The sequence below is a fragment of the Capsella rubella genome, unplaced genomic scaffold (genome assembly GCF_000375325.1).
Source record: "Capsella rubella cultivar Monte Gargano unplaced genomic scaffold, Caprub1_0 scaffold_4, whole genome shotgun sequence".
Taxonomy (NCBI): domain Eukaryota; kingdom Viridiplantae; phylum Streptophyta; class Magnoliopsida; order Brassicales; family Brassicaceae; genus Capsella; species Capsella rubella.
Window position 1 is genome coordinate 3,259,311 of NW_006238920.1, and position 14,898 is coordinate 3,274,208.

Consider the following 14,898-nt stretch of genomic DNA (forward strand, 5'->3'; position numbering starts at 1 on the left):
GTTCTAAGAAATATATATTACATATTTTTATTTATTATTAAATTTTAACTTTAAGAAAAATAAAAGATTACTAAACTCAATTTAAAATATTTTAAGACGAAGATTTCTGAAAGGTCACACTTTATGTAGTAAAATTATATTAAAATATTAAAATTTAAAAAACATCATCATCCATCTTCTAAAATAATAATTAAATAAGGATCACATTATTAATGAGTTTTACAATAAAATATATAGAAAATGGACTTTTCTAAGGTATATATATAGTTATGAAACGTCTTAAAAGTCAATTCACACTTCAATATATATTATATCAGAGTTAATAGAAGGTGAAAAGAAACTAGGAGTCGAGAGGTAGCGAGTGCATCGTAGAAGATAACAAGAGAATGACTAAAACTTAAAAATATAATGTATATGAGTAATTTTAAAATATTTGAGATCTAATTGATTGTGTGAATTGAATGAGTTTAAGAATAACTCAAGACATACTAGATTCAAAGTCGAGCTTAATCATTAGTTATGAAAAGTGAGATAAGATAGACATATTCATGACTTAGTGGAGAATTCTTTTATACCATATTGGACTTTCTTTGATGGATAAATCCAGTTTGCTAAACCTATTCTAGCGACATATATGTATCGTTACACTAAATAATGTATATGAGGCTCGGTATATTCATATTTTATATAGAACAGTGTTATATTTGTATTAACATTTGATCATAAATGATATCTACAATTAGAATCATGAGCTGGTCGTCTATGTCGTTTAGTCTTCTCGCAAATTTCTCAAGGGATCTTTCTTACCATGTAATATATATCAAATCAGTTATTTGTCAAAACAATATTATGCCAACAATATATATGTTGTATATCACTTTAAAAATAAGATTATTGTTTAATTATATAGCTTTATCTTTTAAAATATGAATGATTATAACAATATTATGCCAACAATATATATGTTGTATATCACTTTAAAAATAAGATTAGTGTTTAATTATATAGCTTTATCTTTTAAAATATGAATGATTATATTTATGCTCAAAATTTATGGCTACAAACGATTGCACAAAATTGAATAGGTTGAAAATATTAAGTTGAATCAAATTTAGTTGAATATCATTCAACTCATTTATCTCTAGAATCGTGGATGAACAAGTTGAACACTTTTCCTTTATAGATTGTTCAATTTTTTATTTTTAAGGTTGAATCGGTTGAACAATTTTTTCAATCTCTTAAATTTTAAATTAAAATCCCGTGCATACAAAATCTAGTATAATATACAATATAAGAGGAAAGTGTTTGTTGTAAGTAGATCCCACAAATCATATAATTTTTGGTTTATGGAAGCAATAAAACTTAGAAGCTTAAGAAGATTCATGTTCCATAAAAGAAGTGGTACAAAATTAACAATAATCTGTGATTCAATTTATACATTAATTATTATGGTCAAAGGTGTAAACTTGTCATTCAAGTCATTATGAGTTATTTTGAGTTAATTGCAAGGTACACTACCTGAAGAAGGAAAACACGTGCAGTCATCGGTACCAAGAAAAGGACAGTTCGATACCAGAGTGATCTAGCTCGTAAAGCACCGTAAGAGTTCAGGATGAGCAAAAACTCCCTATGAGCTCGAGAAAGCCAAGTTTATAACGAATGAGCTCAGGAAATCATGGTGAGCAATGATGGAACTCGCATATGAAATAAGGCCCAAAAGGAGACAAAGTCAAGACGTTATAGAGTAAATTCAATGCAAAAACGAGCGCATTAATTGAAATTCCAAAGATTAAATGGCCAAATAAATACACTTAAGGAGGAAGGAATAGGCCATTAAAGGAGAAGTGAAGGCTTCAAAGAGCTGGGTAATTATTACCACCACAAATAATATTGTTTCCAAAATTCAAACTTCTAATTGCCATGATCACACTTTTTCGTTACATGCATCACAAACAATGAGATGGGTAACTATTACTAAAAATACAAAGTGAGGCAATCCTCTCATCAACAAGGCTATACACACAAGTGATAAAACAATTACAAGCAAATAGAATCAAACAAACACATTAACCGCTTGTTGAAGATTAGTGCAGAAGGTGTCGGTCGTCACTCGCACTCAACAACTCCAGAAACTATCGGTGCCGATTGACAAAGACCCTTGGTGTCGATGGATACAAGTGTTGTGTTCATCGATACAGATGCCCTAAGCGTCACTCTCATTGCTTCTCGTCGACAAATCTTCCACTCCAGCAGCACCATTCACGACCATGACTCTAACAGAGACCCCACAAGGCCCCAAACATCATTGAAACGCACAAGCAAGCAAAGATATCAATCATACCACTAGTGTCGATCGAACCCACACCAACATTGGTTCTCAAGGGTTAGAAGATTTATACTAATCTTAAAGAGAATCAATTGAATTAAAGAGATTTATAATGTCTTTGCACGCAGTTTTGTTTTGTAGATTGCTTCGTCTGTCTGTTTATGGTGCTGGTCTTGTTTACGATCTTAATTGCTTGTGTGTATAGCCCAGTAGATAAGAGGATTGTCTAGCTGAGTATTTGTCATAATCCTTAAGTATCTTTTCTTTCTTTGTGGTGTATGTAAAGAAAAATGTGGCATGGAATTAGGAAGAGGGGGTGATTTCGGAACTCCTTTGTGTTTATTGTATTATTTTTGTTAAAACCTGGTTTTAATTGTTGGTGTTTTGTCGAATTATTGGTTAATTAATATATGATTAATTGGAGTTAACTATGTTGGTTTTGTGCTCGTTTTGTTTGTGTTATAATGTTAACAAAGGTGTCTTGTTGTTTTAGTTTCACACCAATCATGTAAATTCTATTGGTTTACGGTTTTCCAAAAACCAAAAACGAAAACCGCACTTTTTTAATCTCTGTAACACCCGTGGTTGAAATTAAGGAGTGTCGATCAAAACCAAGGGTGGTGTCGAATGACACTAACGTTTTTGGGTTAGACGGTTTAGTTTCAAATCATCGGTTTGACTCAATTTTTTTAAGAGGAAGCCTTAAGTCGACTAAAAACTCGAGAGTCGCCTCTTTCTTCTTACTTTTGGCTTTTGTCGTTTGTTGAAAGCAAAAGAGAGGGAGTTGAGTGTTGGACTTTGTTCCTGAAGCTTAAAGAGAGATTCTGAAAGGGTTTATGAAAGATTTTAGGGGATGTTCTTGTGATATCTAGCATAAACACAAATAAAACATTCAAACAAGGCATAAACAAAATCGAACAACACACTGTTCTCTACTAGTATCGATCGACACTGTCTCCGCAGTAATCTTAGAATCGCTTCTTGTCAATCCTTGACAATGAATCCCAACACCGAACAAGACCACATCGAACCATAAACAACAAACATGCATCACACAAACACCAAACCATACAAAAACAGAGATACAAACATAGATCCCATCCATCTACACAATCATAACACGCATCATAAGGAAGGTTCACAAGCTCAGATTAGCCATGGTCACGCATTCACCTTAACAAGGTGATTCGAAACACAAATAAAACCAGGAAAGACTCTCCTCACTACTGAAACAGCCCAGCAACACCCTACAACAAGTCACACAAACAAAAATCCCCCTGAGTGGACAAAAACAACAGAAAATTCAGTCACGGAAATGAAGCCCTAAAACTTTAATTTTTGAATCCCTTCGGTGGATAGCGCGACCTAGACATCACGAAGTTTCCCAAAAAAATTTGTGCCGATCAGATGACATATGTAACCACGATTGCACTTACAATCTCTATCGGTTCTAGTTCGCTACAGAGAAGAAGTGTCTCACAAAACTGCAGATTATATGAGAGAATGCTTAATATATTCATTAGAGACATTATAACATATATAGTGGTACATACATAAGTGATTATGGTATGTGTTGTATTTACAATTATATCCTCTCTCTTACACTCCCCCCCCCCTGAAGATGGAGGTATTTGGATAGTAGTTGCATGAACTGTGGTCTAGATAGGGGTTTCGTCAAACCATCCGCTAGTTGGTCATGAGTGGAGACATCTGAAACACGAAGAGCGCCAGCTTGCACATACTGCCTTACGAAATTAATATCAATGTCAATATATTTCATCTTCGAGTGAAAAACCGGATTGCCTGAAAGATACGCTGCTCCCATATTATCACAGTAAATGATAAGTGAATTTGGAACTCGTGTACCAAGTTCAGTAAGAAGTGTGCATACCCAAGCGAGTTCACTTGCAGCATTAGCGACCACTTGATATTACGCCTCTGTCGAGGATCAAGCCACACCACTTTGCGTTTTAGATGACCAAGAAAATAGATTCCCACCGAGATACACAATGTAGGCATTCATAGAAATACAATTATGCAATTTGCAAGACAAATCAGCATTAAAGCATGCATTAAGACATATACGTGTCTTGGCTTTTAGAAAACCACCACAAGATGTCGTACCAGCTAAGTATTCGAAGAATTCTCTTTGTTGTTTGCCAATGTAAGATACTCACTTGTATCATTGTAAGATACTCACTTGTATCATTGTGTGGGGTGCTAGACTGGCTTTCCTTCGTCTAGTATTTGAATTGTTGACGGATCTGTTGAACATGGCCATGACTGTGATTCACATACATCTTCGACAAGGTATCCTAGATGTCGGCATTAGCCCTGGGCACGAAGCGAATATTCGGAAAATTTGTGATATTTGTGATTTGCTTCGCCTCGACCGAATAGTTGATTTTGCTATTTGCTTCGATTCGAAAATTTTCGAATATTCGAATATTTTTCGTAATATTTGCGAATTACTTGTGTAACAACCCATCCCGGTGGGAACCCCTGCCACATGGCACACCCCGCCACATGGCAGCTACAAGCGCTGCAACGCATCGACCCTAACCTCTCTCCTATAGGCCCAAACTGCGCAGCCCACTGCTCGCAGCCTTCTGGCCCACCAGGTAGGTTATTGGTGCGCCTGGCGTTCCTCGAACCCAGATCCTCACCCATTAACAACCTTCCCAGGTCAATTGGTGACAACTTCCACGGTGGGAAGGTTGTTAAAGGGTGAGGATCTGGGTTCGAGAAACGCCAGGCGCACCAATAACCTACCTGGTGGGCCAAGAGGCTGCGAGCAGTGGGCTGCGCAGTTTGGGCCTATAGGAGAGAGGTTAGGGTCGATGCGCTTGTAGCTGCCATGTGGCGGGGTGTGCCATGTGGCAGGGGTTCCCACCGGGATGGGTTGTTACAACTTGCTTCGCTTCGCTTCGACCCATCAAAATTTTTCTTAAACTAAAAACATATATTACATAAATATAAAGTACAATATATGAGATATTAGAGGTTCTTGTTTGACATGTTTTCAAAATATGAAGGAAATGTAACCACCGTCCATAGAATTCTTACATTTTATTTTTAATATTGATTTTTCTAATAAAATTTTATTTGCTTAAGAACAACATTTAGCAAAAAGTCCAACGGGCCAAAATATAATAATTTGAATAATAGGCTTATCAGATATATACCCAAATTTATAAATACACATATTATATATATTATATAATGATTTATATTTATAACGAAGCGAAGCGGATATTCGGCACTAAAAAAATCAATATTTGTTATTTGCTTCGATTTTTACGAATACTACATTTTCATATTTGTTTCGGTTCAACATCTTATAGATATTTGAATTTTTCGAATCGAATCAAAACGAATATCGAAGCGAAGCGAATCTAACGAATATTTTGCCCAGGGCTAGTCGGCATCGGTTTCAGCTTTGGAGAGAAGGGGCTGAACATAGAGCGTAATGGCACCAAGCAAAGCACTATAGATCAATTGATCTTGACGCTTCTATAGAACGTACTCGTTGTTAGGTGAAACCACGCCAGCAGCAGTATTTGTGGCAGGTGGTATGACAGTAGAACCATCAACAAAGCCGGCGAGATCATAGCTAGAGCATGGACTTGGCGACGTCACATGAGAAAATTTTTGGTGGTTAACTTTTTCACATTTTACATGTTGACATTCAACAATGTCAGAGAGGAGGAGACAACAATGGTTTTTGAGCGAGTGGCCGGTGACTCAAAGGTAGACATGATCAGACATGATCAGAGGTACACACAAGTAATTAGGTTACATGTATTTACAATATATGAGAGAATGCTTAATATATTCATTAGAAACTTTACAATATATATAGTGGTGGTACATACAAGTAATTAGGTTACATGTATTTACAATTATATAATCTCTCTTACACACTTCACATACATAGTTTTAACCTAAATTCACTTCTGTAAAAGGGAATCAATGTATGTACATGCCTAAGGAATAACCCTACCAAATTTCATTACCTTTGGATAAGATTTGATACATCCTAACCCTTTTCTCCCAAGACGTGATGAATTTGCTAATTTTGCCTAATACACCAAAGCAAAGTCTCTCCTTATCACATGTAAACTTCTCCTTCTCCTTTTCCCTAAGTTTTTTCTCATAAACAAAGCAACGACAAAAACAAAAGAGAGAGGAGGCGTCACCTTTATAAAATATGGTATTTGGTTTAATTTTATTAAACCAATACTTACCTAAACCGAGATTATTTAAACCCCCTTTGATTCTTTTTTGACAAGCAAACCGTTGATTCAATTAACAAATCGACCAACTTAGTAAATCAATTAGAATTAAATCGACTCCACCCCAATTCCTTTACAAACTCAAGTCTTCCATTACTTTCCAGAACACATGCGTTATGATTCTTTCCCACTACCATAGATTTGTCCTCAAATCTTGCAACACCGTTCAACTACCATGAACCACAATCAACCGTTACCATGGCCCAACAACACTTAACACCAAATATCTGAGATTGAACTAATCATCAACCTTTTAGGTCTCCTGCTAGTCTCTATGCATGATATCTGCGTAATAGACCTCACATGCTCACAACTCCTCATTCTTAGGGCAAAATCTTTGAGTAGTACCACTCTCACTCTAAGGTCGCCACCCTCGAGCAGTCCATGTATATAGGGAACTAATAATCTCATATGCTACTTTAAGGTCGCAACCTTCGAGCCAGCGGTACATCCCGAAAATTACTCAGCGGCTTAGAGAACTAATCATCTCTAGTGAGTTGTTTGAGGAACTCGCATCCTCTTGAAAAAATTGTCTAAACGCCTACGAGCATCTCCTGACTAGAATTACCTAATGTGGTCTTTGAATAACATTGCAATGTCATAACCACCACCCATATTCCCCGACCGGAATATCATCTCAACCTTGACCACTCCCTAGGTCAATTCCTAAACATCCCCACTCTTTATGGTGTTTACACACACTTTCCTAAAACATATAAGTTTTAACGATTCATAAAATTTTCTATTTTCAGGAAACTTTAAACCACATTGTTATGAACACCACAATCATAAGAAAAACTCATCTTATTAATCTCCAAAATGTAATAATGTTACAACCCAACAAAATACATAATGATAAAATAAACAGACACGAGTCTCCACACGCAGCTCACTGTTCTTCGCACAGCCCGCACCCGAATCATCCCTGACCACCCTGACCAATCCTTGAAGTGTCATCCCACTTTCTCTTATGTCCCTGAGTAGGCTTGCCTCCCTTGCTCGGAACCGACTGCGGCTAAACCTTCTTCGTCTACATTGACGGACTAAGAACCATCACCTGATTCCTCAGCTCAATACCCGCCGCCACCTTAACTCACACATGACGCGTAAGTCTGCACCTTGCATCGCACTCTCATGTCATGGTTGAGACCCTTCATGAACCAATGCACCTGCATATGCTTCGGATCTCCCGCATGACCCAAGTACACCAAGAGTCTGCTAATCTCTATGTCGTACTCCCGCACTGAATACTCACCATGAGTCAACACCAGATACTATGACTCCATGAGATCCAGTGCCTACATCTGTAAATACTTGGCATTGAACTCAGCCAAGAAATCCCCCCCCCACACCATCAACCTCTGCTCCCTCTTGGCCAGCACACTCCTCCACCACAAGTGTGCATCACCAGCTAAGCAGTGAGTCGCTAGGTCCACCCGGTACGCCTTCGGGCACCTCATAGACTGGAAGTAATGTTCCAATCTCACCCGCCACCCATCCGCTACAGCAGGATTGGAGCTCCCAAAGATCATGGACATCCCGAACTTCTGCAGCTGCTCCATCATCCGCAGGTAGTACGGCTACTCGATAACTGAACCTACCCCCTCTGGTTGCACAACCCCGACACCGGGCTGCACACCGGTCCCACCTGACTACACACCAGGCCCACCTGGCCCAACTGGAGCCTGCACTGGTACCGCTCCCGGTAACCTCTCCAAAAATTAGCGTCACCAGATCCGCAAGACGAACAGTGTAGAAAGACTAAGAGGTTCTGATTCTGTTTATCGATGCAGTGGATCTAAAGACACTTCAAGGGTTGTGTCTGTTTTAAGAAAGCTTGGAGGAGATGGTGGTGGTAATGGTGTTGTTGTTGAAAGACCAAAGCTTTTAGGTTTTGTTGGGATCCAGGCTGGTATTGATTCTGGTGATCGTCGAGCTTCTTTGAGAAGTACTTGGTTCCCTTCTGATCATGATGCTCTTCTAAGGTTATCTAAACTCTCTTATTTTGTCTAAATCTGAAATGCTAATTACATCAATTGGTTTCTAAAGTTAAGTTAAGTAATTATAGGAGAAACTGTTATGTCTCTTGAACTTTTTCTTAGTAACATCTAGTAGTAAGAACTATTAGTAAAACAGTGACATCAAAAGGCATGATGGTGTTGGTGTCACCTTCAAAGTCTTGACCTTTTGATGTCATTGTGTTACTTAAGAAAAATCAAGTACTAATTTGATTACTTGTGTTGTGACCCTGATGTCAATAAGTGTTTACCTTTAGATGTTATAGCATGATGGGATTTTGTAACCTTTTGATGTCATATGGTTACTTTGGAGATATGTTAGTTGGTAAATTGTGTTGGACTTATCAAATTTGAGCGGTTTAAGTCAATGTGGAAAATGCAGTTAGATAAGATAGTTTTGATGTTTTGATAGTTGCTTGGAAAAGTGTATGTTCACCCGGAATTAAAAGCTCCTTAATTACTATCTTTCAATAAAAAAAAAAATCAAGACCATGATGAATTTCTTTCAATACTACACTTTTGGTTAAAAGCATTTGATTCAATTGATGAAATATCAAACTTGTTTTTTTTTTTTAAGTTATGTTATAAATTTGTAATTCCATTTCATATAAGTAAACTTTTTTTTTAAGATATGCTTCACAAATTGTTGTATATGTCAAACTTTTTTTCTATATATTTTGTTGTAAAAACATAAATAATATGATAATAAATATTTTTTATATTTTATACACACAATATAAAGTGAGACTCCTCAATTATCTTCGTCTGAATTCTAAATTTTTTTATTTATATTTAATTAAGAAATTCATAGTCAATAAAAATCTATAATATATTTATTTCGACTTATGTTTCACTTTCAATTTTATTTTTCCCTTTTAATATTTAAAATTATTTTAAAACTTATTAACACATTTAAATTTTAATGTAGGATTATTTTCTGTTATGAATTTGAATTGTATCATTGATACTAATATAATTTTTGTAGTATTAGTTTTACATTTAAAATTTAATATATTTTACATAATTCTGTTTAATTTAAAATAATAGTTTCCAGGTAATCTCATATTTAATTGTAAGAAACCGGAAAATATTTTTTTTTTGCCAAAAACGTAAAATCACTTTTTCCCGCCAAATTATAAAACTACATTTTTTTCCAAAAACGTAAAATCACATTTCTCGCTAAAACACAAAATCATGTTTTTCCGTCAAAAACGTAAAATCATGTTTTCCCGCCAAAAATGTAAAATGTATTTTTTAGTGTATGGCAAAAATGTGATTCTGTGATTTTGGCAAAAAGCGTAATTTTGTGTTTTTGGTGCCAAACACGCAAAATTACGTTTTCTCGCCAAAATCACATTTTCCGTTAAAAACGTAAAATCATGTTTTCCAACCAAAACAGCATAATATTGCAACTCTTATCAAACTTTATTTTTATGAAAATAGGAATTTAAAATGTCAAAAATATTTATTTAGAAATTTAGATCAATAGTTAAAATTAATATTATAAACATTAATATGAAAAAAAAATCTTAGATCAATATATGGGTACTTTAGTCATTTTAAATTAAAATCCATGTAGATGAAGATGCAAAATGGAGAAACAAAATGACCCATCTAGAAACAAAATGGGTCATCTAGATGAATTCATTTATTTTTTGTTTGTTTAGTCATTTAACATCCAAATGAATTATTCAAATAATCCATTTGAATTGACCATTTGGTTGGAGATGCAAAATGGAGAAACAAACATAGCCTTAATTTATTTAATATTTTCATTAAAAATAACTAACATAAGTATTCACTAAATCTGTTGAAAAATAAATGTATTCACTAAATGAACATTTTAAATTTACTTTAGTGTAAAGCAAATAGTGTTGCTTATGTGGATGATTAGGTGAACACTCTATATGGAGAGAGAATTCTTTAAATATATATTTATATTAAGAACAATGAGCGTTTGAAATAAGACGTAAGAAAAGGTTGATATATAATTAGTTGAAGACGAAGTTGAGACTATTTTTAATGAAATTCGAAAGTTAAGATGTTTTTTTTTTGAAATTTTACAAAAATAAAAATAAAAATATGTATTTATAATTTATAAAATTTTAAATTATAAGACTTATTATTAAAATTCGTAGAAACATAAGAATTGTAAAACAAAAATAAAAAGGAAGTTGGAGTTTAAAAGAAAAATCACAAACTCTTTCTAATTAAGGATATTCTTCTAATTTCTCTTACATTTAATGCTATTTAGAGTCTTTAATTATCAATTAAAAGTGGAAGTAAATCTAATTATTATTATAAGGTTTTTTACAGCAAAATCTAATATTTTTTTAAGAAAAAAATAATTATAGAAAGTTAGTTTAATATTAAAGAGAGAGATATACTGTCACATGTACCTTGTTTTGTTCTACGTCATCATAAATGTTTTTTTAATCAACAAATTTTAATATTATGTAATCATAAAATGTTGTGTATTTAATTTTGTGTTACATGTATTATATTCCAACTTAAATTTATACTAAAATTTAAAATAAATATCACCAAGATCAGCGTCCATTTGTATGTAAGAAAACAACACATTATTGTTATATAGGGTACTAATGAGATCAATTAATATATGTTAAATGAAACCTAGAAGTGTCAAAGAAAATAATAACAATTAAATAACACATTAATCTATCAAGATTCTCCTATAACCACATCTTTAATTACTCAAAAATAATCTTCCAACAAACAATTCCTTTATATAAGAGAGAAAGAATGAGTAGGAAAAAATGAGTAGGAAAAAACAGCAGTTACAGTAAGAATGAGTAGGAAAAAAAATAGAGCTCAAGAGAATAGAGTGCTCAAAAGAGAGAAGTGACAAATACTCGAAATGAAAAAGCGGGCTTTTTAAAGAAGGCAAAAGAGATAGAAGTGTTGTGCAACATTGACATTGCCTTAATTATATTTTCTCCGACGAACAAAGCAAACATATATCATTCTGGGTATAATATCTCTTAACAATTTTATTTTGTAACCAAAAGATGAAATATATTCTATAAAATTTAAACTTAAAACAAATAAACTAAACAAAACTATGGTTATCTGTGGTGTTTCTTTTCATTTTGTTTTCTCTTTTTCTATTAATCTTGAAAAGTTGAAACTATACCCATACAAGAAATGTTATTAATCAGTTTATATTTACACAAACTATATAGGAGTCACATGGTAAATCAACACTTTCAATAAGAAATATAAGAAATGATTGATTACATAAGAAAATTGGAATAGTTTTTTTCCCAAGAACATGCATCATTAAGAATGTGTCAACATAGAATCATTATTATGTTGATTATGAGTTAAAATTTCCGATATTTACTTAAATATATGCTTCTTACACATTGTAGTTCCTTTGGAAAATTTTTGGAGAAGTTTTGCAAGGTTTCATTACAAGAACGGGAAGAGAGGTTTGATCGTTCTAGATTTTATATTATTGTCTAAACACATATGCATGGTTTAGTTTAGTTTATAAAAACCTTTTAAACTAAAAACTAATATATGTTATCTTTTGTATTTTATGTATGCATGTAGGAGAGCACTCATATTTGTATAATTAGTTCTCTCTCATCAACTTGTATAAGTGGACAAAAATATTCTTTCGCATCTAACAAATTATTTAGCGGTATAATGATTTAAGTATCGACGATATTGTTCATCAAATACATAAGTAAAATCATGTTATAAGTTATATGAATAACTATTGAATTACCATGATAACAATATATATATATATATATATATATATATATATAAGTTTATAAATATATCGTATTAAATTGTTTTGTATCGCGATAATTTATGATTTATGTGATAAATTTACAGTTACCATGTTAACTTATTTACTATACCATATACAAAACAATAATGAATGTCAATAACCACTACGCATACTATACCATACACAAAACATTTATACCGTTAACAATTTCGTATACTCTAGCAGAACAGTAAAACGAAAACCACTACGCATATTTTTAAACATATTACGATCACAACACAATTTTTTCGATTATAGTATTCTGCAATTCCTGATGGAAAATATAAAATTTTCTCATATTTTATGAAAATGCTTATTCTGAAACATATTTACAACGACAAACAAAAAAAATTGACTTACCACAATATTTTACAAAAGTCAAACCAGATGAAATAGACATATGTTCTCTCAATACCTCACTCCATAATGGAGACTCGATGAGTTAATGTCATCCATCATTAAATTTAATAATGCGTCTCACCCTCGATTAACTCTGTGTCAATCGCCTATTAAACCTACTTTAGTTTCTTTTTCACTAACCGTTCAACATTTGGAATTTTGAGGTTTTAGGATTTCACGATTTGAGAGTTTTTTTGGTGATCTATTATTCGAAGTGTGAACGTTTATGGAAAATGAAGGTTCTTAAGAGAAGGTTTGTTGTTAATTTTTGTATTTAAAAACTAATGCTTAGTCTTTTTTTGTTTCAGTTAAACAAACATTGATTGCGTAGAAAGAGATTATTACGGGTGTTTAGGTTTTTTATAGGTAGAGGGTTAAATTTGTTAATGTTTTTAGTTCAGGGTTTTATTTACTAAAAAAATAGTTGAGGGTTTAAAAATTGATCTCACCAATATTGAGGGGTTTTTTCATTAAATTCCCTAATAGCAATAACATGTTAAGTAATATTATATAGAGCAATTCTTGGGTTCACCTCTATTGTGAACCTTTTTGTTCACCTCTTATTACTATAAACCCTAACCACTATTTTGTCAACCTAAACCAAAATTATTTTTTGTTTAATTACATGTTAATAATTTGTTATCATGTAAACCCAAACCCAAATTTTTAACATGTTAATAATCTGTTATCGCGGAAATTTATTAACCCAAACCACTAATTTGTCAACCCAAACTGAAATTATATTTCATTTATTTAAAAAATCTAAACCCTAACCACTATTTGTCAACCCAAACCAAAATATAATTTCGTTTAATTACAAAATTTAAACCCTAACCAATATTTTTTCAACCCAAACCAAAATATAATTTCGTTTAATTACAAAATCTAAACCTTAACCAATATTTTGTCAACCCAAACCAAAATATAATTTCGTTTAATTATAAAATCTAAACTCTAACCACATCTTTATAAACTTAATATGCTAAATAATTTTTAGTGTTAAATTTAATATGCTAAATAATTTATTAACAGTATAAATGATATTGTATCGCGATAAAATTATAAGTTATACGGTAAATTTGAAATTATTCAGAGAAAGCATTTATTATCATGTTGAATCATTGTATCATATTGTAGAAGTTAAAAATAGATGACGTATAAATGTTGGATTAAAAGCTTTATAATTTATTGATATTTATTACGTTATCTCGCTAAACAATTTGTTACTATATATAGGGGTATTTTTGTCCAGCTAAAATAACTATGAGAGAGAACTAATTTTAAAAACATTAATGCCAAATACTTAATTTTTCAATTATCTGAGTACATAGAGTGCTATTTCCCATATTAAATTAAATCATATGCTCAGTTCATAGATAACTCAAAAATATTATGAAACATGAATTAAACTAAAAATATTTGATTTATAATTTTCTGGTATGCCCTTTGTTAAACTATTAACTCAAAAAAATTATTCAACATATGACAAATTTCATGTGTTAAAGTTAATTTTATTTTTCTTTTACTTGTTTCCAACTATTTTTCATATATCACCTTTTTATTAATTTTTGATAAAAATGTTAAGCATCCAAAATTCAACAACTTGGTCAAAGTTTTTCTTAATTTATTAGTTGTTGATTTTTTAATTGAAATGCACACAAAACTGCAACAGTAAGTATATATATAGGTGCCTAAAACATCATTTCCAAATTTATATAGGTATATTTCCAAAAAAAAAATATTTTTATTTACGATAGTATTAATTTATTTAATCTAGTTTTATATAGTAAATTTTTAAAGCTGATTATTATTATTGTTACAAACTTATAATATATAGTGCAGTTGTAAACATCATAAATTTTATTTGTCAGTAATTCTGATAAATAATTAACTCAGTATGTCAATCTAAAGGATATATATTTGTTTTTATACTTTACTGGTTCATTAAAAAAAATTATCTAAAAATTAGAACATTTTGTGAAAAACAATTGAGTTTACTTTTTTTTTTTCTCTAATAGACGCTGAAGAAATTGTTCAGCATGAACAATAGAGAAGATT